The sequence below is a fragment of the Lichenostomus cassidix genome, chromosome 2, assembly GCF_008360975.1.
Source record: "Lichenostomus cassidix isolate B80296 chromosome 2, HeHo_3.0, whole genome shotgun sequence".
NCBI lineage: Eukaryota > Metazoa > Chordata > Aves > Passeriformes > Meliphagidae > Lichenostomus > Lichenostomus cassidix.
Window position 1 is genome coordinate 93,908,209 of NC_139482.1, and position 27,755 is coordinate 93,935,963.

A 27,755-nucleotide genomic window follows, 5' to 3' on the forward strand; every position below is an offset into this window, starting at 1 on the left:
GCACACTGTTAGCATGTTCAAAAATGCTACAGCAATTAATAGCAGGACCAAATAAAGTGCAAGTTTACCCAGAAAAGGTTATGAGCACTGTTTGGGATTCAGAAAAAAAGATGAGGTGAAAATTATGTGGTTTAACTGCAGTACAGCTTTATTTATATAATGCAAAATATCAAATTACTTCAGTGACGAGTGTCTCCTGTTTAAACAAGCAACTATGGGTCCTTTGCCTTGCTGCACCTCCACAGCAGATTCCCAGCCCACCATTGAGACCTGATCACTCTTCCCTTGCATGGCCTGGGGAAGAACAGCACTTTTTCTGCTTTACAAGACAATTTGCACTCTCAAATCAATTCTCCATCTTCTTTATAGGATACTTTCCTCTCATACCATATGATTTAACAGAAAACTTGTCCAGCAGTGAACTAATACTGACATTGAACATTTCCACCATCAAAGGTTGCATTGGGATAATTAGGGATTTGTTCATCAACAGAACTGTATCCTTTTCTGCCACTCCCTTGCAAATTCAGCTCATCTCCACCAGCCACTCGCACACCTAAAAAAGATTATCTGCACAGTCTATGCAGCTTTAGCCTCGTTTCTCAGCATTTGTACAGTAACTCTCCAACACAAGTTCATCCTGCTCTGTGCTCACATCACAATTCCAGTTCTGGTGTCCAATTTTATCTCCCTCTCAACTGTCCTGCACCTGTTATGGATTTTTCTAGTGCTCAGGAAAAAAAATGTATTTCCTCTATTTTATCTTTGTAAGCTGTTTGTGGTAAGAAGTACAAACTACCTGCTAGAAAAGTGAAAAATGCAAAACATAAATCTCATAGGTACTGCCAATTACCTCAGTATGAAATTAAAATAATCACATGTGCAATACAAATACGCTAAGATGCCTTACACCCAAGACTTCTTGCCTAATTCCTTATCTCTGCCTTCCATTTCATGACAAACTTCTAGCACACAGACTGGGGCTGCACTCTGTTCCATTGACAGGCTGTTCTCCTAAAGTCAGCAGCCTCTCTTCTACCCCCACAACCACTATTATCAAGGCGATCGCTCTCCAGCTGCACAGCAGGCTACGTGTGGCAACAATTAACAATGCACTTTTACCAAATTCATCGCTACCACACATCTAAGTTTCCATTAAAATAGTCTACCCCAGCACACCTTTCCCACAGTTACATTTGCCTCCATCCTACCTCCATATAATCTGTGTCAAAAAACCACTACAAGGGAGCCTGCACCTGCATGAAACCACAATCCAGAATGTATTCTCTATGAAAGAAAACAACTGTGAGGCAGTTGTTGCTGTTTCTCTAAAACTACCCCTATATTAATTAATCTAAAGAATTAAATAACCTCCAATTTCCTTTACCTCTCTCTTAAAGCTGCTTTTAGGACAAGATTGCACATATTCTGATAGACTTTTAATGGCTACTGTCACTATTTTTGCTGGGACCATGATCAGCAATTTGCTGAACTCTGCTCAGTTCTCCACATCTCACTCAAGATCTGGAGCACTGGACCACAGCACTGGACCATGTCTCTGCTTCTTCCTGCAAGAACCTTTGCTCAGATCACACTGCTGTCCCTCTAACACAAATTCAATAGCACATACCTCATCTTTCTTGATGGCAGAGTAGTGTCTCAGTCCCAAAGGGAGCTGTGAGCTCCTTCCTGCATGGATGTATTGCAGGAATGGTTATCTCTGCTTGAAGAAGGCATTCAGAACACCATTAGCCACCTCTAGGCAAAAGAAGCCTGTAGTGCTTCCTCTGCTGTAAGCTTCTCTCCCAAAAGCCCCTTCCCAGATCTGCCACAGGGCCGGAGGACAATGGCAAAGCACAAATTGGTCATAAATCTGTGTGGTCCGAATCTTCCTCTGCCTCCCTAAGCAAATTCACCTCTGCTCTCATCAAAGCCACCACACTAATTAAGGGCTATCCTGCAGTTGGCATTGTAATATAGAAGAATCAAAGCATTGGAGAAGGCATCAACAGCACTCAAAGTCTGGGCAATCCCAGTGGCCACATATGGTCAAATGGGTTTCTTTTTGCAAAATTAATCTTAGATCAAGCCTTAGTCTGGCACAGGAATCATCATCACAAGTGAAGAATCAGCATCTGGAATTTTATTAACCTAATCTAAGAACACACTCTAGATGCAACAAGTAACCCTCTGAAGCCACTGCACCATACTTAAGCACATGCTTAAGTCTAAATCCGACTTCTTAGTGTGATTGAGTGAGCCTTTTGATAGCAATGTAATGCTGCCAAACTCGTACAGCAGCAGGAATGGGGAAGATCAGCTCTTGAACCACCTTATTCATTATTATGGACCAACAAGACTAAAATCAATCCAAGATGTAAACCTTCGTGTGTTTCCTGCTACCTGCATCTTTTAAAGCATCATCTGGAAACATTTTTACAAATAACAAATGCTTCAAGTGCAACAATACGTAACCACCTAATGTCTTGCATAAATAAACTGAAATGTATTTCTATAAGCTCCAAGACTGCGCCAATGGTAATGCCAGGCACAGCACAGCAGAAGACTGGAGCTCAGGATCAATCCCAAGCTAAGCAGACAGCAGTCAAATCCTCAGTATTTCTATAGTTTAAAAGCTGGTTCTGTCAAACAGCACTCTCTTAACATCTTATTCGATGTTCAAAATGAAGCTGTGCTAACTCAAAAGTGGGTTGACTTTTTGTAACATAAATCTTTTGTTAATGTTCATATAAATCAAGTATAGCTGAACAGATCCTTAAAGGATATGACCAAAAATTAATTTCCCACATTAGCTTCAGGTTAACAAATTCTTCTGCTTGGAGACAGTCATACATTACCTAATGCATTTTAAGGTTCTTTGCAGCACAGTGCTGTTCCTGAGTTTTGGAAAGAAACCTGTTGTGACCTCAACATTTTTGCTCAGAAAAAGCTGATCTCAGTAGTTCTACTGTAAATAGATGCTGTAACATAGTGATTTTCTTCAATAATATTCTAAGTATCTGAAAGAAGTGAAACACGTCTTTAAGATGTTCAAAAGCAGAATATTTGTCACGTATGTTACATCTGCAAGGCCAACTATCTAAATCCCTACAGAATGTATGAGAAGACACATATTTTTAAATTGAAAGTGCGTAATATATAGTATTTTGGCTGTATCACATAAACCAGTATAGCTAAAGATTCTCTCTTTTCATCTATTGAGATTTACAAATCATCAGAATTGTGAAGACTTAGTTTCAGTATTTAAACTACTTTAAAAGAGATCCCACAATTCAGCATTATCTCATTATCTGTAAAGTAGAAAATTCATACAAAAATATTAGAAAAATAGCATTTCTTGAGCTGCCATCACTATTCTTTACTTGATAACAACACACTTTTGCACTCTTCGTATAAAGCTTTTTTCTATATTGACACAGCGTCTGCTACAGTTCCATGCACAAGCATAAGTCATTTGCAGACAGAAGCTATTTTCTTTGATGAAAATAGAGAACATTGGATTTGAGAGTTCTAATTTTTCATCACTGATCCAAAAAACAGTATATAATGTTTTACTATGCAATTAAGCTTTTCAGTGTAAGACTTGTACCACCCTAATCCTCAGATGAAATTTAGAAAGTAGTAATGTTAAATTAAGATCAAAAGGACATGGAATTTAGTGATGATCCATCAAAACCTGTAGTAAGCTGCAAAGTTCTTCAACTTGATGGTCAATACAATTTTATTTACTTCTGGTTTTGGTCATAGACCAAGAGAATGGGGAGGGATGTGCACAGAAGAACACAGAAAAAAAGTTTATTTACAAGTACTAACTTTACTTCTTTCTTTATTATTATTTTTATGCTAATCCTGGCATTAGAATTTCCAGAGCACTTCTCAGTCACAGTACCATTGTCTCCAAGTATTCAATGCCCAATCTGCAGTGTTTGTAAAGAATGTGACATATGGAAAACAGAGTTTTATTTTGTCCCAGTAAAAATTCCTTTTCAGACAATTAATTCTTTCAATGAAATCATGGATACAATGAAGCAAAATCATTTTAATGAGATCGTTAAATAGCCTGCACAAAACTGCATGTTAACAACTCATCTCAACATACAACTTTGTGTCAAATAAGCATCTTCTCAGGGGCATAACATCCTTCCTAAATCAAACCATACATCTGTCTCATAGCCCTACAAAGTTACCTCACTTGCTTCGGAGAGACTAATCCAAGCTAACAGTCTCCTCAATAATGGAATACAGGAAACAATATGGTTGTCAATTCAAATGGAACAAAGACAACCTTTTTTTGAGAATTTGATGACACCTATTACAAACATTTGTTTTCCCTTGCAGCTCAAAAATGCTGGAACTTTGAGCCTTGCATTGTGAGCCTGCTCTTCAAATAAAGCCACCCTTTTTCCTAGGACAGCAAAATCTCCACAGGAGACTTCCAAACAAGCTGCAGACTTCCAAGACTAAAGACTTTGAAATTCCACACAGATCTATCCAGAATAGTTCAAGTGACAAAATAAAAAGCCCCCTTTTAATCATCCCCTCTGTATCACTTAAAATGGCAAGTTATCTGCATCCATTAATTTCATTTTTTCACAGCCACCAGAAAGAACTGTAACAGCATCACAGGGAAATGCACCTGCAATACTACCCATATCCTGCTTGCTTCTGCTTCCAAATCACTCAGAGTGCTTCCAGGCGAGCAGAAACTCCTGAATTCCTGACATAATGAACATGTTCTTTACTTCATACCAACCAAAAAAAAAAAAAAAAAAAAAAAAAAAGGTGGGGAAGGCTCCCTAGTTCATCATCATTCAGAAAGAACCAAATGCTGCTAAATGCAGCAGGGACCACTGATTAGATCAGCTTTGAAGAGGAAGTCCAAAAAGACACACACAGATATATACTCAATTCAAGTGCTGTCAGAATCAATAAGAATGTATATCCAAGACAGAGAATCAGCGGAAATGCACTAGTATCTCCTAAAAATTGTTATATAACCTCCAGATTTTCAATTTTTGAAAATTTAAGAAGGTCTGTATATTTTGAATTTTAAATCCAAAGAATTCTGTTTCCAGAACAAGGCATACATATAACAATAGCAATAAAAATATTCAATAGAAATTTATGAGGATCCAAAAAAGACTGCATTTATATAGCACTGTGATGGTTATGGATGAAAAGCACTCTTTAAATATTCTCAAAACACTTTAGAGACTTTATTAGGTCCAGGAAAGAAATGTTCATTTTCCACATACAGTAGCATGCTCTTTCGTTTGTGGGAACTCTCCAAATGACACAACTTCATGCAAGACACAATTCTCACCACCTACACTAATTAAAACTAGAGAGAAGCAAAAAGTAAAATACAATTTGAATCCCTTTCTATGGTTAGCCGTAGTACCCTCTTAAGTACAGTGGACCACGCTGGAACTTATAAGAGGAAGTACACAGGCACTATCACTGACACTTGAAAAAATGTTGGAAGTCTTAACTTTTTCCTGAACTTCAGCAGCAAAAAATAAAAGCAAGTTGGAATTGCTGCTACTTGCAAATTGGCTTTTGCAAATTTTACCCTAGAAACCTGGTCCCAGAAGCCCTATTTTCTTCTTTAAAAACATAAGAAGTATGAATTTCCTAGAAGGCTACTCTGGTGTTTAATATTTGTGAAGACTTACTAAATTTCCATCAACCTTTGCTTAAAATTAAACCCAAACAACAAAAGATGGCTTTGTTGGCCCCTTGCTTAAAACTACCATTTCATACAGAAAGCAACAAGAGGCCTCTACCACCACAGCCTGGGACACCTTTGTCTACTACTACTACTGTATTTATCACCAATTAAATTATCAAGAAAAGAATGCATGCAGCAATCTGTGTATTTATGGACATGCTTCTCACTGTCGTGCACCCTGTTTTCATCATCTGCTGCCTCTTCAAGAAGCTCAGCTGACAAGAGCTGCATGAATGTTTGGCTGAACAGGTAACATAAAGACTTTGGATTTTTTGTGTGATAGGTTAACAAACTTTCCAGAAAATACGAAGTGTGCATATGCTTCTAAAGAAAAGGAGACGTTAATAAAAATAAAAGCATTCTGATGACCCCTTGTGGCCACTTCACACAAGGAAGTAATTGCATTCCATCTGAGAAAAGCAGATCAAACAGAAACGTTTTACATGTTCTATTGGCAGGCATATCTACAGAAATGACAGCCGATATTATTCAATTAGAACATATATTTATTAGAATGTACACATATATATGTCTGTCTATACCAAATTACTGTATTGCTGGTAGACACACAGACATACTAAAAAATTTAACCATTAGAAACAAAGCCACTTTTTTCTCTTCAATGAAACAGAAGTGAGCACACTGGAAGTACTTCACCTCAATCTTACAAGACATTCAAAATATACTTTTTTTCAGCTTTGATGTTTCAGCTCAGTTGCTTACATAAGGCAGAGGGTGATGGAGAGATGCACAGTGGAAGCAGGGGGCTGCCTCACACCAGGGTGCACTCAGAAAGGCTCTGTGTAATACATGATGTCCCAAATCCCTGCAGCACAGTTCTCCAGCACACTTTAGCAAAGCAAACAGACCAGCCTTTCCTTCTTTGTATCACTGGATTTATAACAAAAAGAAATTAATATCCTTCATTAGAAATTAGTATAAAAAGGTGATAGCTGTACACAGACCTCATCTATGGGGAGAGGAAACCCTTAACATGCACAGGAAAAGCTGCACAGAGAAGTTGCATCAAATCACACCTTTTCTCCTTAACACTTTCCTGTGATACATGCAAATGATCACAACAGTGCTGCTATGTCCTCTGCAACACATGGGGATTTTTCCCCCAATAACTTAGATAATCTCAACTGTGACTTAAACCATGCATAGCTGTGCAAAGCCTAACTTCCTCCAGAAGTAACTGTTACCTGCCTTCAGGTGAACAAACTCACGCTTCAGCTGTAGTCACTGCAGACCTTTTAATGCTACATAGTTCTGTACACTGAACAATTTAAGGATTACAACTGAATTTTACTCTGATTTCCATCACTATCTGTGTCAAGAGATAGAAACCAATATAAGACAACAATGGGATGCATACCAGTGTGACAGTGGCAATAGGAGTCCAAGCACTGGCAGTGTGGGATGATAACAAAAATTAGTCATGGCTTCTGTGGTGCTTGTGATACTAGTCAAGGGATACTACCATGGCATATCATGGAGCCTTTTCCCTTCCCCATCCTCAAGCCCTTCACTGGAACTAAGCCATATAGCTATAAAAGCCTCCTTCACTCCAAATGAAGACGAAAAAGAGGCTGAAGGCCAAGCAGGCTCCCACTTCTCCCCAGCAAAACACACTCTTGGTCAACAGGTGGAGAGTGGAGGTGAATGAGGGAGAAGGCAGTGCTACCCAAAAGAGAGGGACCAGGGGATGCCAGAGCAGCTTCCACCTCCTATTGCAGCCCGTATGATGAAACCACATCTTCCCAGAATGGGTCCTAGGCAGATAAAACTGAAGGAGGGAAGGAATTGAAGACAAGGAACAGCCCCTTGCTGATACCACCATCACTTATAAATAAAACCCCCATTTACTAGTCCAAAGCATTTACACTACTGATAGTTTGGAAACAAATACCATTAAGGTTTCAAATGCTGCTGCTTGTCAACTGTATCCATTTTCCTCCATGTCTACTTTTTCCAATACAATAAATTTGGTGCTTACCTAAATCAGTTCCCAAAACTCAGCTGCCTGCCAGAACCAGCAATCTGCCTAACCATGTGCACAGTGGCAGCACGATTCCTGTGAGGCACACATGGTCAACTGCATTCCCAAACAAGGAATCACCTGACAATTAAGATTTTCATCTCTCCTGCAGGAATGGTGCATGGGGTGTAGCAACAGGGAACAGTGGCACTGGGACCACTTCCCTAATACCTACAAAAACTATGATGCTTCACTCTGCTCTAGCTAAGAGCTGCACCTTGCCTACTAGATTTCTGTTCCTTGGGTATCTGAAGTGCCCAAAACCCCTTCTCTATTTGGAAGGACACTGTTTAACAGCTATACAAGACTACAGTGCATTTCCTTCAGTTGTTGGTTTATTGAGTTAACCTTGAAGCTCCAGTCAGCACCACAGTGTCAAACAGCTCCCTGGGAAATATCAGCGATGGAGCCCCAGGTGCAGAGAGTCTCCTCCTCCCACCAGAGTCCGGCAGTCACACAGAGCCACTGCTAACCCAACCATCATCTGTCATGATCAGGGTGGCACCACAGCCCTCCTCTTCCACAGGCTAGGAAGACATGTGCCAGGTCAACCTGGTGGCCCCAGGTGTGGCCTTCTGCTCCCCAAGGCCTGCCTGGCCAGGGAGCGCAGATGCTGCTGGACCCTGCCCAGACACAATTCCTGGCATCACAGGTGGTCACAGAAGGACCATGCAGTGCTTGCCGGGGCAAGGGGACTTTGGGAGTTGGGGCAGAACTGCAACTTGGTTGCACAGACTCTGCATTTCCTCAACACATCATCACTCTTTTTCTCAGGAATGCATCAGGAGAGTGTTATTAGTAAAAATACTACTAATTCCCTGGAAAACACCAAGATTAAATCAATCCCACAAACTTTCCCAAGATCAATAGGTTTTAATGAACACAGAAAACATACTCTGTAGCAACCACGGGCAAGTACCCGGAGACCAAGCAAAAGTAATAAATTGCACCTGCTCCAACACTTTCCTGGCAGGAAAAAATTGACATATCACTAAGCAGGCTGTTGCTCAGCTCAAACACCCACAGGATCTGAGGAACCACAAGATGGGTGACCTGCATGGTGACTTATCACGGCAAACCACAGCCAGGAGACAAAGTCAGATCTGCTCCCCACAGAAGGGCAGGGTTTTGGCACTGAGCTCTCAGTTGACTGAGCAGCCCACAGCACAGAGCCAGTTCCTCTGACAGAGCAATGTGCGCACAGAAACGAACGGCAAGTCAAAGGGGTTGCTTCCTACAGTAAAGGGTCCTGGTGTAGCCTGTTTATCTCTCAGACAGTAAAAAGAATATTTAGTCCTGCGTTTCAGTCATCAACAGTCATTTTTCTAGTATTCATTCTAGGAAAAACTTTTACAGTTTAACTCTGCTCCTAACTGTTATCATCAATGGAAAAGAGACAACAGTGTGAAATTAAACCTTACAGATAATAAGACAAAAATGTTGGTTTATGTCTTTTACAGTGAAACCTAATATTAAGTGTGCTGTTCCATCATGAATCTTCCAGAAGACCTGAGCATCACATCCTATTTTTCCCCAAGAGCTATGACTCAGATTTTCACTTTCTGGTAAATTCCATAAATATTTGATAATCTAATGCAACTTGTGTTACATCAGCTAAGCAGCCTTCCTCATTCTAAAGCCCCAAATTCTTTTTACATGAAGCAGGAAAGGAATTCATTTCTAACAGTGACCCTGCAATTCCATTTTACAATTTAAGATACAATTACATTTTACAAGTTAAAATTTTGTAGCAAATGCACCATTTTTCCAGGATTTAATATATTATTTCCATATATTAAACAATACAGAAGGTTTTACTGGTTGAATCCCTGTAACGGCAAAATCATAGCAATATAAATATGCAAAGGATCTTAACACAATCATTACACTTTTCTCATCAATCTCATTCTGTACTACTGTGTTAAGGAGATCTACGTATTCTTACATGCATGTACAACTGAAAAAGTAAATTAATATTCCTTTTAATCAATCCCTCACAAAATTCTCCCTCTCCCCAAATTATAGAACTGTTTAGGTTGGAGAAGACCACGTTCACCAAGTCCAGCTGTTAACTCGGCACTGACAAGCTCACCACTAAACCATGTCAAGTGCTACATCCACATGTCATATATCTCCAGGGATGGTAAACTCCACTACATTCATGGACAACCTGTTTCAGGGCTTGACCACCCTTTCAGTAAAGGAATTTTTTGTAACTCCAATCTAAACCTCCCCCACTACAGCTTGAGACCATTTCCTCTTGTATTTCCCCTTGTTCTGTCACTTGTTACTTGGGAGAAGTCACCAACCCCACCTGGCCACAACTTCCTTTCAGTATTTTGTAGAGAGTGATAAGCTCTCCCATGAGCTTCCTTTTCTCCAAGCTAAAGAACCTCAGCTCCCTCATAAGACTTGTGCTTCAGACACTTCACCAGCTCTATTGCCCTTCTCTAGACACACTCCAGCACCTCAATGTCTTTCTTGATGTGAGAGGACCAAATCTGAACACAGGATTCAAGGTGTGGCCTCACCAGTGCCAAGTACAGGAGGATAATCACTTCCCTGCTCCTGCTGGCCACACTATTCCTGATACAGGCCAGGAAGCCATTGCCCTTCCTGGCCACCTGGGCACACTCTGGCTCATGTTCAGCCACTGTCAAGATCCCAGGTCCTTTTCCTCCAGCAGCTTTCCAGCCACTCTGTCCCCATCCTGTAGTGCTGCCTGGTGCTGTTGTGACCCAAGGGCAGGACCTGGCACTTGGTCTTGCAGAGCCTCACACAACTGGCTCAGCCCATCCAGCCAGCCTGTCCAGATCCCTCTGCAGAGCCTTCCTGCCCTCCAGCACATCAACACTCCTGTCCAGTTTGGTGTTGTCTGCAAAGTCACTGAGAGTGCACTTGATTCCTCTTGTCCAGATCATTGATAAAGATACTAAATAGAACTGGTCCCAATACTGAGCCCTGGGGAATACAACTTGTGACCGGCCAGCAGCTGCATGTAATTCCATTCCACCACTCTCTGGGCCTTGCCAACAAGCCATCTTTTTGCCCAGGTATCCTCATGACACTATCTATGATTTAAATTACTCAAATAGCTATTAAGATCAAAATCCAACTGAATTCACTGGGAATAGGGCATTTGAAAATCAAGGTATTTCTTTAGATGCTTAAAAAGGCTTAGTTAAGTAATGCCATATATCCAGATTTCACTATTTCATCTACAAAACTTGTTATTCAGAATTAAATAGAATAACATAAACCCACTTCTTTTTAATTAGTTTATATTTTGAAAACTCAACAATTAACAATGTTTAGCTACATTAATAACTCCTTCTCTGGAATGCTTCAAAAGAAGAATTAAATTATATTATTTTTAATAACTTCTAGATTTTAAAAGCCCCCACTTATAAATGAAAGGACTACAGAATAAAGGTAGCAAATGCACACATTCAATGCTATTAAAAGGCAGACACATGAGATCTCATGTATCTTGTGCCATTTGTAAAAAGGTTGTTTTATTATCAGTGTAACTAATCACAATGAAGACATCTCTTACAATCAAAGACATTATAATGAATTTTCTTTACAGCTACAGAGAAATGGGATTTGCTGTTCCATATCAAACCAGAACAGGCTGTATAAATTCTTCTTCATATTTATTGTTAAATGTAACTTTTATCTATAAAATCAGCCATGAAATATTAAAAACTGAAACAACAGAATTTATATCCTTTACTTAATTTAGTTTAAACGGTCTATTCACTAAAGAGAGGGAAAAGAGGTTACATATGTATTAAAACTCGCTGTCCCCTCTCCCCCATAAGCGTTCCCATTATAAACCATCTAGTTTTTGGGATTTATAACTCAGCTGTAAAAATCCACTTCATACTTAAAGTTGGTATACTTTTCCTTTTACAATTTAAAAAAATCTGTTTCAGAAGGAAGGCAAGAAAGAATGTGAGAGAAGGGGAAAAGCAATTAGACTAAGAATTGTAATGCTTGGCCAGTTAAATCAGTTAGTAAGAGCCACCTGTTGTAATTCAGACCCATCTTCCCACCCCATCCTCTGAAGAACCATTGGGAGATGGTCAGCTGGCTGCACCAGAGCCCCTGGGCAGACAGGAGCCAGGCTCAGGCTATCTTTTCCTACTGCTATCTCCTGAAGCTGTACAACTGGGAATTGGACAAATGGAAAATGAGCAAGAACAGCAAACAGCATTAAACTCACCTATGTCAAAGAGACAAGACAAAACACATCAGCACATCTTAAAAATTACAAATAGACAAAACAGCATATAAAAAAAATGTTCTCCCAATTAAAAGATATGAGACTTGAGAATTCAGAAACTGGTGATTGGACAACATATAGTGCAACCAAAACTGAACAGAAAGATACGGGCAGCTAAAAAACATCAGAAGTTCATAGTAGCCAAAGAATTAAAAGGTTCAAAAAGGGTCTTATATAAGACAGCATGAAAAACAGTACATACATAAGATGGCAGATTCCAAAATGACACATGAAATAAAGCAACAAGAGACGAGCAACCTATGACCTTAAGGGGCAAGCTACAACCTAGGCTACTTCCTGCTAGCAATATCTTACTTTCAGCTTTTTTCAGGAGCACAACAAAAAGCACAAAAATGAAATTTACCTTTATTTTCAGAGTTCCCTTTTTACAGTCTGAAAGGAATAGAAAGAAGTAGCAAAGGAGCAAAACCCTGCATTAGTTCTCACAGTGTAGCTGTTGAGTTGGACAAGCTGGAGGGAGCAACAATCGAGCTACACCAGGTAGCTGCCTGCAGATACTGTTTCAGGGGCACCAGGGAAGCTGGCAAAGACCTGAAGTCCAGAGATGCTCCCATGTGGCCCAGGTGATGAAGAGGGAACCCAAAGGCCATGTGTTCAAACATAGCCTTTATTTAGCCTTCAACTAAGCTTATTCATGAGAAAACCCTCTCTCTTAGCAATTCTGTAACTACAGTCCATGAGGACTATGTATATATATTGCAAGTAATTCCCAGAACAATACAAATAAGTAAGGTTTATAAATTCATTGGTTATCTACAGTGATTCAGGCTTGGAGGTAGTCACAGTTTTAAAAAATAACCTTCAAAGGAAAATCTTTTGGTGGACTACATTAATCTGGCATACACAGACAGCAGAGGCTATTTCCAAAATATGCATAAAGAAACAAACACAGTACAAAGATATTACCCACACACCTTGCTGCCACACACTCAAAAAAGGTACATGAGAAAGAAGAACTACAGAGGGGAAGGGGAAGGGGAAGGGGAAGGGGAAGGGGAAGGGGAAGGGGAAGGGGAAGGGGAAGGGGAAGGGGAAGGGGAAGGCTAAACCAAGCAGCAAGGATCCTCTAAGGGAACCAATGGTCCCATGGCACAAAAATCTGCATTTGATTCCCAAAATTCAACAGTCCAAAATCACTCATGTCTGTATGTTAGCCACTGCTGCATTGCTCAATGTCAAGATTTAAAATCTCTGGATCAGAAAGTGAGTCCTGGAGTTTTAGGTACTGGTATCTTACATCTGATAGAGGGACAGAAGAAAAAAATCCAGCTCCTTCTCAACCAGCATGAGACAGCCCCCCAGCTAAAGACCTAAGCCTAGAAAATGAAAGCTGCTAAATCTGGAACACTGGAAAAAAGAAGACACAGACTCTGCAGAGCTTCTACCTACATACATACAGCTAATAATACTACATATTATTTACAGCTCACAAATCTGAGAAGTCTTGTTCTTGTACCTAGGGCACACCTGCTGTGCAAGCATCCCAAAGGAGGCACCTAAGCAAAGCTTCCTACTCCTGCAAACCTACTGCAGCTGCTCCACAACATGGTGCCCACCACTCCTGAAAACACAGCCTGTTCAGGCCTACACACCTCATGCAGGGACTAGTAATCTTTTGTGAAGAGTTGGCAAAATCCACATTCACTCTAGGAGTAGTTCTACACTTCATGTCAAAAAATGCACAGACGATGAGATTATTTCATTTGAATTCACTGTATTTATTAGAATTCTTGCTCAAAATGTATTAATTACAAAAACTTTTATTGAACATGAGAAAACATTAATTGTTCTATCTGGCAGCTCTTATTTAGTGGAAGGTCACTGAAAAATCATTAGCAATGCTTTCAAGAACTACTCAAACAAACATTTCTAAAAGCAAAACCTCAGCAATATGTTTTTTAATAATAAACCATATTTTACTAAGTGCTAGAATTTGGGGGCATACCAGTCCTCAAAATGTGCCTTTAAATTACCCCTATTTGGAATGACTGCCATGACTGTATTAGCCACACATTTTAACATTGCTTTATCCAGTCAGCTCACTAAATCATTAAAAATATACACGACTGAGCTTCAGTTTGACCTGCAGTGACTCCTATATGTACTCTCAAAATTAACACAAGCACTGAATGCTACTAATCTTCAACTTGTAATAACTGATCAAAGAATACTGCCCTGTAATTCACTACAAGCTAAAATCATAGCACTGAACTGTGCATTTTCAAACAAGTGGTTTATAGCTCTAGATTTAAAATGCAAAGTTTCCATTATATTTAATAATTAAAATGCATGCTGTGTTATGGTTACATTTGGTGACTGGATTAGTAGTACCCCAACTGAGTTAAACAATACCTTTTTCCTATTACAGTTCATATTACCATATTGTCTATTTGTTTAAGAAAAGGAAGAAAAAAAGCACAGCAAGGAAGTAGGAATAAAAAAGAAATATGAATATCAAACATACTGAAAGACAGAGGACCAAGACAGCAAGAAGACCTGGTATCAGCAAAATATATGCCAGGTGAAAGCAGAAAAGCTGAAATATCTGTGCATTTAAAGTAAGGAAACTTTTAATAAAAGGATTATTCTCCCTTTGTCAATAAGGGTTCTCATTCAAAGTAAAGGGTATAAAGCTCAGTTTGTTTTCCTAGATGCAGTTGCTACAAATTGAGGAAATACAGACATCATTGTCAAAGAGCAGACTCTTTCAGGCTGTCAACTTCTTAATCAGGGTCTGACTTTACTGGAAAGTGTGAAATTATGTAATTATTTATGCTTTGCAATTCTGATGGTTTAAACAAATCCAGCACTATGAGCATCACCTTTTATAATGCAAAATTCCTACTGTGATTTCATTCTAGGGAATATACCTTTCTTTTTCCTGTGTTTTCTAGGTGGTTTATTCAAACAAAATTTAAATATTATGTGAAGTATTTCTTTTCTCCCAAAACAGATCCCATAGAGCTTAGAAAAATCACTTACAAGGATGAAAAATAACTGAAAAATAAAGTAAAAAATGAAATCATGGCCACAGTGACATCAACTGAAGTTTTCTCAGCACTGTCACTTATGTTGCCACCAAAACTCTCTAATTGGAAGTCTAAAGACCTTTGAGTACTTACAACAAATGTATAAATAAAATATTATTTGACCCGAAAAAAGCCATGCTCCATACATTCCTGCACTTCCATGCAATATTTAAGTATAAACTTCAGAGATTAACTCTGTTTTTATTTCAAGTATATTTTAATTATCTTGGTACCACCAGCAGATACAAAGACAAGCTTGTGTGCCTGAAAACTCACCTATTTCTCTCTCTATTGCAGCCGGCATAATATATTTCCTCTGCCTGTATGTCATCTCCTCAGAAATACATCCCCTTACAGGGTAAAATACCCTTTGCACACAAAATACAAACGTACACATTTTCAAAAAAAAAAAGTTTATGTAACACTCACCCTCAAAATACACTTTACTGAAATCAGCAATCTAAAATCATGATGATATGAATGAAAAAAAAGAGAAAGCATTCCTGCAAGTCAACGTCCCCCAGCAAAGTTCAGCATGTTTTTAACCTGGAAATGGAACCTGAATAGCCTGACCAGAGCTAAAATGCTTTGTCAGGTTTCCACTTGTCCTCTCCAAACACCACTTTCTGTACCCAATGATCTTGTGCCCAGGAAGGATTCTTGGGTTTAGAAGAAGGTGCTCTTACATCTCATCAGATGTCTGCTGCAGAGAACTGAAGGTCAATGCCAGACCCACACTAACTTTCTCTTCGGTCTCTTCCTCCCCTTCCCTCCTCAGGTTGCCAACCCCATTGCAAACTCCTTGGGTGACACAAAGGAAACAAGACATGGAACAAAGGCTATAAACAACCCTCTGCAGGTATCAGAGGCACACACAACAAAGTCAAAGCAATACTTGTCGAGAATTTTTGAGCTACCTAGATTTAGAATGGCACTCAAATTCACAAGTTTGCATCTTTGACACTTCAAGTCTAATGAGAAACAACTAAAGAAAAGAAATGGTAGTTTTTTCATGTAACATATCTGCCAAGCTCCTGGTACCAACAAGTAACAACACTGTGTTATAAAACCTCTGCTCAAGAACCAACCTGCTTTATGGAGTAGGATTTGGACCAAAAAAACCAAAGCAATTTTATTTCCTTGGTTCTGTATGCAAAAATTATGAAATGGAGAGCTTGTGTCAGGTTCTTAGTTTAATCATTTTGACACAAATTGAAAAAATTCTGTTAAACTAAATGGAAATATTCCAATTTATAGTCAGGTAAATAACATCAAATTCTAGTCCCAGGGTTTCTTTCCTTCCTGATTAAATTACATTAATGTACACTCAAAACAAAGCAACTACTGCTATCCCTGATGCTTTTTTCATGAGAATAACTTATCTGTTAAAAAAGTACTACCTGGACATAAACATGAAATCCTAAGGGTTCTTCACATGTTTGCCATCTATCAAAAGCCTTGCAGCAAAAAGGCTTTAGCAGTATCATAGTACATGGACACCAACATATCATCCTAAATGAAGGGCAGAAGTTAAACTGCTTCTGTGAGGACCTGTAGGCCATAGCTTCTCCCTAAAATATTTTTATTAACCTGATCCTTATATGAGACAACAAAACCCACAACACTCTGTATTCTTGCACAGAATGTACCAGAAAAACGCTCAACAACTAAATATCGCATTCTTGCTAAAAGGTCTGACATAGTATTCATTGCCATATTCCTAATTAGCAGTTTAAGCTTGTTAACAAGAACAGTTCATTTAAGGTAAACAGGAATTATCTTTCCATTGTATAGGTAAGACTTGTAAATAGGGCAGCTCATAAATTCTAAGATGAGAGCAACTAGAAAACTATTCATTAAGGCTTGGGTTATAAATTCAAAACATGAAGCATAACATGCTTAAAGAAGAAGGTTTTATTTTTAAAAGCATTCATTAGGCTCTCATCTTCAAGCCTCAGACTTGTAAATAATTTAAAATGAAAATGCGAACAACAGGAAGGGAAAAAAAAACAAATGCAATTCAAATCAGTCCACTGTTGTACCAATAAAACTCAGAACAATAGAAACTAAGTTGGCAGATTTTGAAGACAACATCCAGAAAACATCTTTATGTACTGTATCTTTGAACTTACATGTTGTGCTAGCACTGGATCCAATCATGAAAAAATTAGCTCTGATTTATAACAAGGCTTTGCCCAGTAAAGGATATGCATGCTGAACTAGTAATTTCTAGTATTCATTGCACTTTATTCTGGAGCTGCCAAACAAACAAGCTGCAGTTTATCGATGCTTTTAGATTTTATATTTATCCATTCTGACTTTTCAGAAATGTATATCCTATTAACAATTTATATGACACAACGCAAGAACCCCCTTCCCTTTAAAGATTAACGTAAACCTCGGTCTGCCTAACATGGGGAGCATGAGAAGAAACAGCCTTCACTTCACTGGTACTGAAAATGGAAAAAGACAACAAAAGTAACAAATCAAACAAAAAACAAAACACAAGGACCACTGCTGTCCCCTCTGCGTACTCAGTGTCCCAAATCCAGCATCAACACATCCCTGAAGAAAGCGTGTTACATACCAAGGAACCAGGAAAGTGCAACATTTTGCCTTCACTGAATTTATGGAGTTTGCTACCCTTTTCTCAAGGACTGGGAACAATCCAACTTAAATATTCAGTGTCACTTAAACATTCAACAGAAGACAAGCATGCAACAGGAATTTCTTTCTTCATGTTCAAAGACCACATGGCATTGCAAAATGCAAAACTGCCATATTCCTATGCTGTGGTTCTTGTGGAAAAAAGATGTACATAGATGTTGGGTATCCCAAGACATGCTCCTCAGAAGCCTTCCATTTACTGGCTGCACCCCATGCACCAGGAAATCTGACACTTGTCAGCCATGCAGGATTTCCTGCATGGCTGCAGAACACAGAGCAGGAAACCCTGGCACATCCAGGGAGCTCTGGGCATACAGCAGGATGCGACTCAGCTGCAGCACACATACAGCCAGCACAGGGCTTTCCAGAGACACCAACGCTCCCGGCAGGACAACAGCAGCAAGTCTGATGTTTCCCCATGTGAACCAAGATGGAAAGGTCATCCCTGTCCATGCTTCTCCCTTGGACACAGAAGTGGGTGATGCCAACATGCTACACACCACCACCACAGGTAAAGTAAGTCTCCTCCTGATAAGGTGTTCTAAAGCCAACTCTGCAAGGACTATCTCATATGTTCATAGCAAATATTTACAGCAAATATTCAAATAAATTCAATCTCTAACCCACTGAATGGAAACAGGTGAAGGTCACAGGCTCTTCCAGAGTGAGGCCAAGCTTGAAAACCTGACTAAAGATGGAACTCACATGTATACAGCCATACCAGAGCTCCTGAGGCCATCCAAATGGCAACACAACAACCTGTCTTTGATTAAATCAGAATTCTTGTCAGGACCTCCACACTTTTCTAACTTCTTGGTGGAATGTTTCCTACAGAAAAGCTTATATCCCAGGTAGCTATATGAATTCCAGTAAAAAAAATCACATGAAACAATGATTTCTATACAAAAAAATGACTTAGTGTTACTATTTGGATGAGTTTTGTTACTCCTTGTAATTCCAGTGGATTTTAACACTTACATTTACTTTTTACATCTTCCTGCCTATGTTTTTGAGAAGAACTTTTGAAATACCAAAGATGGGGCTAAGGACAGCAAGAAACTACACGAGACAAACTACATATTATAACTACAATGAGAAAATAACAGCTAGAAAAGCATCTATATACACACTTGTAGCAAAAAAATAACCTATATAGATGTATGCATTCAGATCTGTATACTGAAATACTGCACACCCTAACTCTGCACACCTCCTCCTGGGCCATTGCATACAGCACACACACATAACAACTTGGACGTTTAGACTCACAAAGATAGGGGCAATTAAAATTCATGCCTGTACCACTAAGGATCAAAAAATCCTAAGAACATCCACAGCCTCACAGCCCACTTAAAAATAACCCATACTATTGCAGACAGTAATTCAGTAGTAGGCTAGTCTACTGAGAAAAAAGGTCAGCCTGTTGTAGAACAAGCAAACAAAACAAAGCAAAAAAAATTAGCAACCAGCAATTCTGCTAACACAGGACTGGAAAGTAGTTATGAGCATGCAAACAAACATTTTACTTTTGGAAGACCATTACTGCCTGTTTCTAAAAGGCACAAGGGTTATTTCTTTGTAAGGATGTGTGTGAATTGGGTAGCATTTACTGTAATTTTCCTTCTACTAAAAAAAAAAGGTAGCTAGGCTTCTTTCTCCTATAAATCTATAAACTGGAGACATTTTATAAGTTTGGGACACAACTTTCTTTCATATTCCCATGTTGAAGAACTGAGATTAAGTAAAATATGAGAACTTTCACATTTATTTAGCATGAACATCTAGAATGGACTACAGACTGTTCTGTAACAACAGACCCTTCACTGGCAGATGGCAGAAACAGGATTAACAGCATTCCCAACTGCAGAGCAGGAAAGCAGGTATGATTCCCCTGTTTTAAACATAATTTCTGCAGGTGAGAAATTAAAATTTACAAAAACGCCTCTACATTTTTTCTTCTTCACTGGTTTTATACACACAGGCTAATAAACATTCTGAGTTTATGTGTTAACACAGCTCAAAATGACAAAAAAAAAATCAATCCAGTTTAGAAGTAGGTATAGGCATTTTTAAACTTTTGTACGCTTTCGTGTAACCAGGTAAGAATGTCCACTGCAAAAGCAAACAGACCAAAGATTAAACCACTCTGACGTTATTGGAGAGATTTCACATGAACTTTGACACCACAGGCCAGGCAAGATTTAAGCAGTTTGCAATTGCCATGTCCCATATAATCCTACTCCTAACTCATTCTCTCCAAGACATCCACTGGTTAACCCTATGCCTGTTAGCATTAAACACGGTACTTGCCTGAGAGAAGTCAGCCTCTTCTCCCAAGCAACCAGTGACAGGACAGGAGAACACCAGGCTTAAGCTGTACCAGGGGGAGTTTAGCCTGCACATGAGGAAGAGTTTCTTCACACAAAAGGTGATTAAACATTGGAATGGACTGCCCAGGGAGGCAGCAGAGTCACAGTCACTGGAGGTGCTTAAGACTGGATGTGGCACTTAGTGCCATGGTCTAAGTGACCTGGTAGAGCTGGTCATAGATTGGACTTGATCTCAAAGGTCTTTTCCAACCTAGCTGATTCTGTGAACACCAGGGAGACACAGTGCTCATTTCCTTCATGCCTCTGTGTCCACCAAGAACTGCTGTCATTGGTTCTGCTCCTTCCACTCATGATGCATGGAAGGAGAGGCACCCCATGCCTTGGCTGCTGCTTGCCAGGCACTGTGTGGCTGTGCTACCACAAGGCAGCACGGCCAACACAAAACAAGACCTTTCTGGGGTAGAAGAATAACCCCAAATGCTCTTCTGGGCAGCTGCTGACAATCTGTCAAAGTGAAAGCACCATTTCCATTTGACTCCTCTCATAACACAGAGCACAGCAGAGAGACCCCTCCACCACATGTCTGGTTTCGTGAACAGCTGAAGGAACCACAGCCACTACATCTGTTCAATAACATCATCTTGTTTTTCTCCCCCAAGCTTTCAAAAGCGTAAATTATACTCCAGATTTCAATCTAAAAAGTCAACTTTTTACTACCTTTAATATAGACCACAGTGCCACGGCATTAATTTCAATGAATGACTAGACCAGGCATATCTTAAACCACTGTTTTTATTTGACTGATGGGGTTATCCATCCATCCAATGAAGCCCTTCTGTTTTCCCAAGAAAGAGAATATTTAAATTCTAAACCACATTAGGAAATTCAAATGTAGGGGCCATCCAACAATTCCAGTTCAAACACATTTCATGTGCCAGTCTGTCCGTAAATTTCAGCTCATGCACAAAACCACAGCACTGTACATATTCACAAAATAATAAAAAATTAACCAGGAAAAGCAAAATGACCTCATTCATAATGTTGTGAGCACTAACACAAAAATGCTGTTCTTCACTACAGGAGGTTGGGTTTAATGGAATACTGTGACTGACATCTGCTTCACACACATTCTATCTCCAAGTGATGTTTTCCTATAAAAAGAGACAACACAGCTTAAGTTTTAAAAGCATTTCTAACAAAGAAAACTCTTGCGCAAATAAATTAGAAGTCTTTGATGCTGTTACTATTCAATAGTTCCTACAAAAGAATGATAGTAAAGGATTTAACTCAGGTTGTTTGAATTATATTTCCCAAAATGCTAATAAAACTGACATGTTTGAACATACTGAAAAAGTCACAGTCCATCATCCTGCTGTCACATCAGTGCATTTGACTTTTTTTAAAATGTATGGATTATACAATTACTGCCAGGCTCCATATTTTATATATAAAAGCTACAATCTGATTATATGTCCACGCTGAAATAATTTATGAAATAAGGATGGAATGACTGCAATGTTACTTCTATGATGAATGTAACTTGCTGTGAATAGTGTAGGAGATTGCAAGAGAGACCAAACCGAAACCTGTAATTGTCTTCATCTTTCATGAAGAGGTGTGACCTGGGAAAAATATAGATCCCAGCATCCAAAACTCCAGCCTCATACAAACATCTTGATTACTCATGTTCTGATACAGGAATGGAAAATTTATGGTCTTCACATGCCACACCTTTGGGTTATTAAGGTCAGAATCACAGGGAATGACATCCAGTGTTTAAATTGTATGTTAGTCTGTTATGGCTCTGCACCATCAGAAAATCCACCACTCTTACCCTTCCACTTTCGGATTTCCATTATTTACTACTCCCTAGGTGTTACCATCATTCTTAGCATGATATGGATGAACACAAGCTAATGACAAAGCCAAGGTCTTACAACTCTGCATCAGCACAACTACACAGAGAAATAAAGAGGCACAGGAAAAGAGAAATACAGCTTTTAACGATGTAAATTCTGAGATCACTACTAGCTACAGCATTCTGATCACCAATTTTTTTTTCCTCTCCTTCCTCCAACAAACACTACATTTAATATTAACACTGTGGTTCACAGGCCACACTAGTTATTTGAAGGAGCAATGGGAAACCTGTCATAACAAGTCAAATTCAACAGGATAAAATCACACACTCAAAAAATGGCTTGGGTTGGAAGGGACCTTAAAGACCATTTAGTTCCAACACCCCTACCATGGGCAGGGACACCTTCCACTAGACCAGGTTGCTCAGAGCCCCATCCAACCTGACCTTGGAACAGCTGCAGGGATGGGATATCCACAACTTCTCTGGGCAACCTGTGCCTATGCCTCACCATCCTCCCAATAAAAAATTTCTTTCTCACATAGAGGATATATAGATGGTAACTTATCCCTCAAGGGCCACCTAAAACAATAGTTTTGGTTTAATGATCATTCCTACCAAAAACAAACACACCCTTAGAAATGTATTGCTATGCTATTTGTGGGAACTTGCTTTTCCTGCCACAATCTGGCAAGTTCCCTAAGAGTCTACTGACTCCCTGGATCGGACAAAACCATGTTGACTATCACAACACTGTGAGAGCACAGAAGGTGGTCCTGACTCGAGAGCCTGATCTCCAGAGGGCAGTAAGTGAAGGGTCTGGAGCACAAGTCCTGTGAGGAGTGGCTGAGGGACAGGGGATTGTTTAGCCTGGAGAAAAGGAGGCTCACGGAGGCCACATCACTCTTTTCAACCATCTGAAAGGAGGGTGTGGCCAGATGGGCGTTGGTCTCTTCTCCCAGGCAACCAGCGACAGGATGAAAGGACAAAAGCCTCAAGCTGCGCCGAGGGAAGTTTAGGCTGGACATTAGAATTTTTTCACAGAAAGTGTGATTAGACATTGGAATTAACTCCCGGGGAAGTCATGGAGTCACCGTCCCTGGAGGCCTTTAAGAAAAGGCTGGACGTGGCACACAGTGCTATGGTCTGCTGACAAGACAGTGCTCGGTTTATCAGAGGTCTTTCCCAACCTAATTCTGTAATTCTGCGACGGCTCTGCTTGGTGACTGAAGCAGAATAAAGGAAAAGCAGCTACAATCCTTCCTTTATCCCTTGTAAGAGCCACGTACAGAGCTCCTGCAGTCACGTGCGTCGTCCCTCACCGCCAACCGCTGCACTCCTCAAAGCTCATCCCCGCTCATTCTACAGCAACCTTCGGGAAAGGAGCGGGAAGCAAGAACAGAGGGGGTCGGGCGGCTGAGAGCACTCAGGGCAGCGCCGAGCCCCACACGCCGACACTCCCGAGTGCGCTTCCCGAGGCACCTCGCCCCCGCCGCGCCTGCGCAGCCGCCTCCGAGCCAACAGGCCCCGCGCGGCGGTTCGGGGCGCTGCCCAGGGCCATCCTGCGGGGCGGGGCGGGGCGGCGGCTCCCTGGGGCCAGAGCCGGCCAGAGCCCGCCAGAGCCCGCCAGAGCCCGCCACCGCCGCCCTGCGCCGCTCCCTCCCCGCGCCGCAGCCCCGCCCGACCGGCACTCGCGCCTGCGCAGCGGCCCTAGGGAGCTGGGCGGAGGGCAGGGGAGGCACCGGGAACGGGGAGGAGCCCGCAGCACGCGCCAGCGACACCGCGCAACGCAGTGGAGGCTCTCGCACGGGTCTCCACCCCGGCCGGTTCTCCCTCCCTCCGTCCGCGCTGCCCTCGCCCGTTCCCGTGCCCGTTCCCGTGCCCTCTCCGTCTGCCTCGCCTCTCCCCGCTGCGCCCGCCCGCGGCAGAGCGGAAGGGAAGACCCGCCACGGCCCCGAGGCCGGGCGCGGCGGCCAATGGGCGCAAGGGGCGCTCTTCCCGCCCTCGGCGCGCCGGCCAATCGGCGAGCAGCTTGGGAGGAAGCAGGCATGGGATTGGCTCGGTGGGTGCGCCACAGCCCGCCCGCCCACGCAAAAGGGAAAAAAAAAAAAAGAAAAAAAAAAAAAAACGACGGCAGCGCAGAGGCCCAAAAAGCCCGAGGGGAGACGGCGACGCGGCGACCCCGTGAGCCCCCCTCGCGAGGGCCGAGGCAGCGGCTCGCCCCGCGCCGCCGGGCGGCGAGACGAGGCGGCCGCGCCGCGGCGGGCAGCGCTTACCGCGCGGGGGGAGCCGAGCGCCTCCGCTTGTGCTGAGCCGTGTCACCAGTGGCGCGCCGTAGATCCGCCGCGCTGCGTCACGCCCGGCGCGCGGGGGGCGGGGGTGAGGCGCTGTCACGTGACGCCCGGCGGCGGGCGGGAGCCGGTGCGGAGGCGCCGCTCGTGCCGCCGCGGGCGCGAGGGGCCGCGCGCCCAACGGCCGCCGCTGCGCGCGCGCCCCAGCGCCATCTTGCCCCGCACGGACACGGTCCCTAGCCGCGGGCGGCTGCCGGTCACCCTTCACCCTCCCGGGAAGGGATGCTCCCAGAAGGAAGGACACAGTCCCGAGCGTTTGCCCGGGATGCGCGTGCCTGTGATGCCGCAGCTTCGTGCCGCGGCCGGGCGAGGGCAGGCGGCGCTGGCAGGAGCCAGCGGGTGCGGCTGGGAGTTGCCCGAAGCTGTCCGCTCCGTGGTGCGTGGCGCAGCCCGGCCTGCCGGTGTCTCTGTCCCCACGGCAGCCCGGCGCTGGGCTGCGCCTGTGTAACCGTGGGCCGTGCCGGGCTGCCCCTGAAGTTGTGGTTCACTTTGTCACCCTGCATCGCACTGCAGCGAAACTTGGATCTGGTCCTAGGGAAAGCTGTCCTGCGGGAGGGGGAAACAAGTCCTTGACGCAGAGCACCGCCGCCGTTCAGCAGGGTTAGCAGGCGAAGGTAGTGCCGGCGCTGCAAGCTGTAGTTCAAGGGAGTACAGTTCAAGAGAGAAATAGTTGAAAAAGGCAAGAGGGAGGCAATTTATAAAAGTGTTTTCTGTTTTATAAACTCGTGAAGAAACTGTGATGATGAAGCGGTAAATGTGCTTTTTCTTTTTTAAGCCAAGTCACATTCTCAAGTATAACTAAAGCAAAGAAACTTGGTTTAGAGTTCTTCAGACGTCTGTGGTGAAATGCAGTTGCTTTTTCACTGTTGCTTATGATTTTTAGAACGCAGGTTTCCCTTTTATGTCCTGATTACACTGCATTCTTTAGTGGACAGAGTATCTTAGTTAAACAGCATTTAGTATTCTTCAAGGCCATGGCACAGAGACGTTAGGAGAGAACTCCTCATTGGGAACACGTTTGCAGTTCACTGACTTTCTCCAGTCACACGGTATGCACAAGCTTACCAACGAGAAGTGACAACTTACGGTGCTATTCAGCCAGTTAGTCACTTGCTAATCTGTTAAGTTTAAAGCACAGCAATGCCAGTTGTGTTGTGGGTTGTAAAGACTGTAAGAATGGTTTGAAAATGAAGGAGTTGCTGTGGCCTAAGCCCTTCATTGAAGGAAAGTGCAGTACTGAAGATTTCGCCAGTGTCTTGGGAAAGATTTGAAATGAATGAACAAAATTTAAAACAGTAAAGTGCTGCACAGGACATTGGTAAGAGAGGGCTATCTCCTTATCCTGTCCCTAAGGGTTATAGTACAGAATTTAGTTGCTCTGTGTATAAAAGGAAATCTACACACAATATTGCTAAATTTGTAGTAAAGATATCTTTGGGATTTTAAATACACATCTAGATTTAGTATTATGAGCATCTACAGAAACCTCTGGCAGTTTTAAGAATAATACAATTATGAACAATCTGATTGTTATTGATATTTTTCAGCATGGAGAACAGAGGTAAAATAACCCTTTGATATCCTTTAAGCTTAGTTTCTCTGCAGTTTACAAATTCCTTTAATATTCCTTAAAAGATTTGTAGGTCTGTGTCTCAACACCAAGTGAATCTGCCTGGTCCATCAGTTATTTCATCATTTGCTGAGAGGAAACATAATGGAGAAAAAAAAATCATGAGAGCTGGAGTTCTGTAAGTTGAAATATTTCTATCAGAAAATAAAGAGAGACAGCATAGTTTAGGCAGAGCCTGAAGAGGGAGCCATTGGTATGGGAGAAGTAGTATCTAAAGCAGAATCACTATTAATCTAGAAAAAAATTATACCTGTACCAAAATTATTTTGTAATTCTAAGCTGTCTTTATTAAATGTGTACAGGTGCCCCTACATTTAATGTTCTGGCTTATCTATGTACAGAATTCTAAAGTTGTACTGAAAAGTGGTTGTTCTGTGTTCTGAAATATTTATGCAAATAAAAATATATTAGAATGCAAATTGAATAAGTCAATAAGTCATTAACAAGAATGTATTTAGTAATAGGTTAGTTTGTCAATGGATTGTAAACACAGACTATATTTATCTTCTATCAGAATATGACACTAGAAATTACTGCAGTTGCTGTATTTCTACCACACCAAAATACTGATTCAGAAAGACATGTTGCTCATTTTAAGAGTAGTACCAGCTCTTTACTTAGCTGTGTAACTTAAAACTCTTCCTACCTTTCCTACTTAATATTTTGTGTTTGCTCCTGTGCAGGAAACACACACAGCTTTGTGATTACTAGTACCAGAAATCAGACATTCAGCAGGATAAAGGCAGTCACCATAATACTACTTACCAGCTCTGAATCGTGGGATTTCCTATCAATTTTTTTTAGGAGAAATAACCCCATGACTCAACGATGACCTCATGGGTAGAATGTCGCTGGCAGGCCCTCCAAAGGATACCGTGGTGTCTGTAGGATATCAAGTCATCAGCAGTAATGTTCATAAGGGTTTCTTAACAACCATTGGTTTTTAACAGAGTAGCAAATTTTTGAAGAAAGGTTGCATATATCTTTATTCTGCAGTTGTAACTCCTAAGAAAACATGAAACAGAATAATTAGGATGTAAACGCCAAGAACCTTTTCTGTGTCAGTTACTTATGCATGTATATACACGTATATATACCTTCCCTTTTTAAATACAAGTTATGTCAAGGTGTGTGATTCAGGGAGCAAAGTGCAATATTCCAGTTTGACTGACCTGCTGCTGCATGCTGTTCAAACTGGTGGAATTTGGTTGAGTCAGGATCCTTGGAGGCGTTTAAAGGATGTGTAGAGATGGCACTTAGGGACATGGTTTAGTGGTGGGCTTGGCAGTGCTGGGTTCATGGTTAGACTGGGTGATCTCAAAGATCTTTTTCAACCTGACCAATCCTGTGAATCAGCCGTGGTCCTGTGATCCTGGTGCCTCGCTTAGCGCTGGTGCAGCACTGCAGTGATCCATGGCTGAGCTGGTTCCGGCACCGCCTCGGCACACAGGTGGCTTCTGGCAGGCTCGGCAGGGTCACCGAGGGACCAGGGCACTGCAGCACCACATTGAGCACGGACGGGGCTGGCTGAGGCCACGTGGCAGCAGCTCTGATACGGATTTTGGGGGAGCTGCCCCTGTGGAGGGAGCCCTGACGGCATTTCAGTGCCCACTGCCGCTGGTGTCCAAAGCGCCGGAGGACGAGCCTGCACAGCCCCGCTCGGCAGCCGGGCAGCCTCGCCAGCTCTGCAAAGCAGGTGAGGTGTGGCCGCGTCAGGGCACGGATGCGCCTTTGAGCCACCGAGGTCACGCTGCCCGTGGCACTCGCACCCGCTCTGTCATTAAAGGG

The 27,755-nt window shown here is 41.9% G+C and overlaps 1 protein-coding gene across 2 annotated transcripts in view; it reads right to left on the reverse strand.

The window, feature by feature from the left end:
- Nucleotides 1–24,346, reverse strand: part of ZNF407 (zinc finger protein 407) — a 334,983-nt gene extending 310,637 nt beyond the window's left edge. For both annotated transcript variants that reach the window (XM_085052423.1, XM_085052424.1), the window contains exon 1: nucleotides 24,263–24,346. The gene's annotated coding sequence lies outside the window, so the exon portion shown is untranslated. The remainder of the gene's footprint in view (nucleotides 1–24,262) is intronic.
- Nucleotides 24,347–27,755: the final 3,409 nt, after the last annotated feature.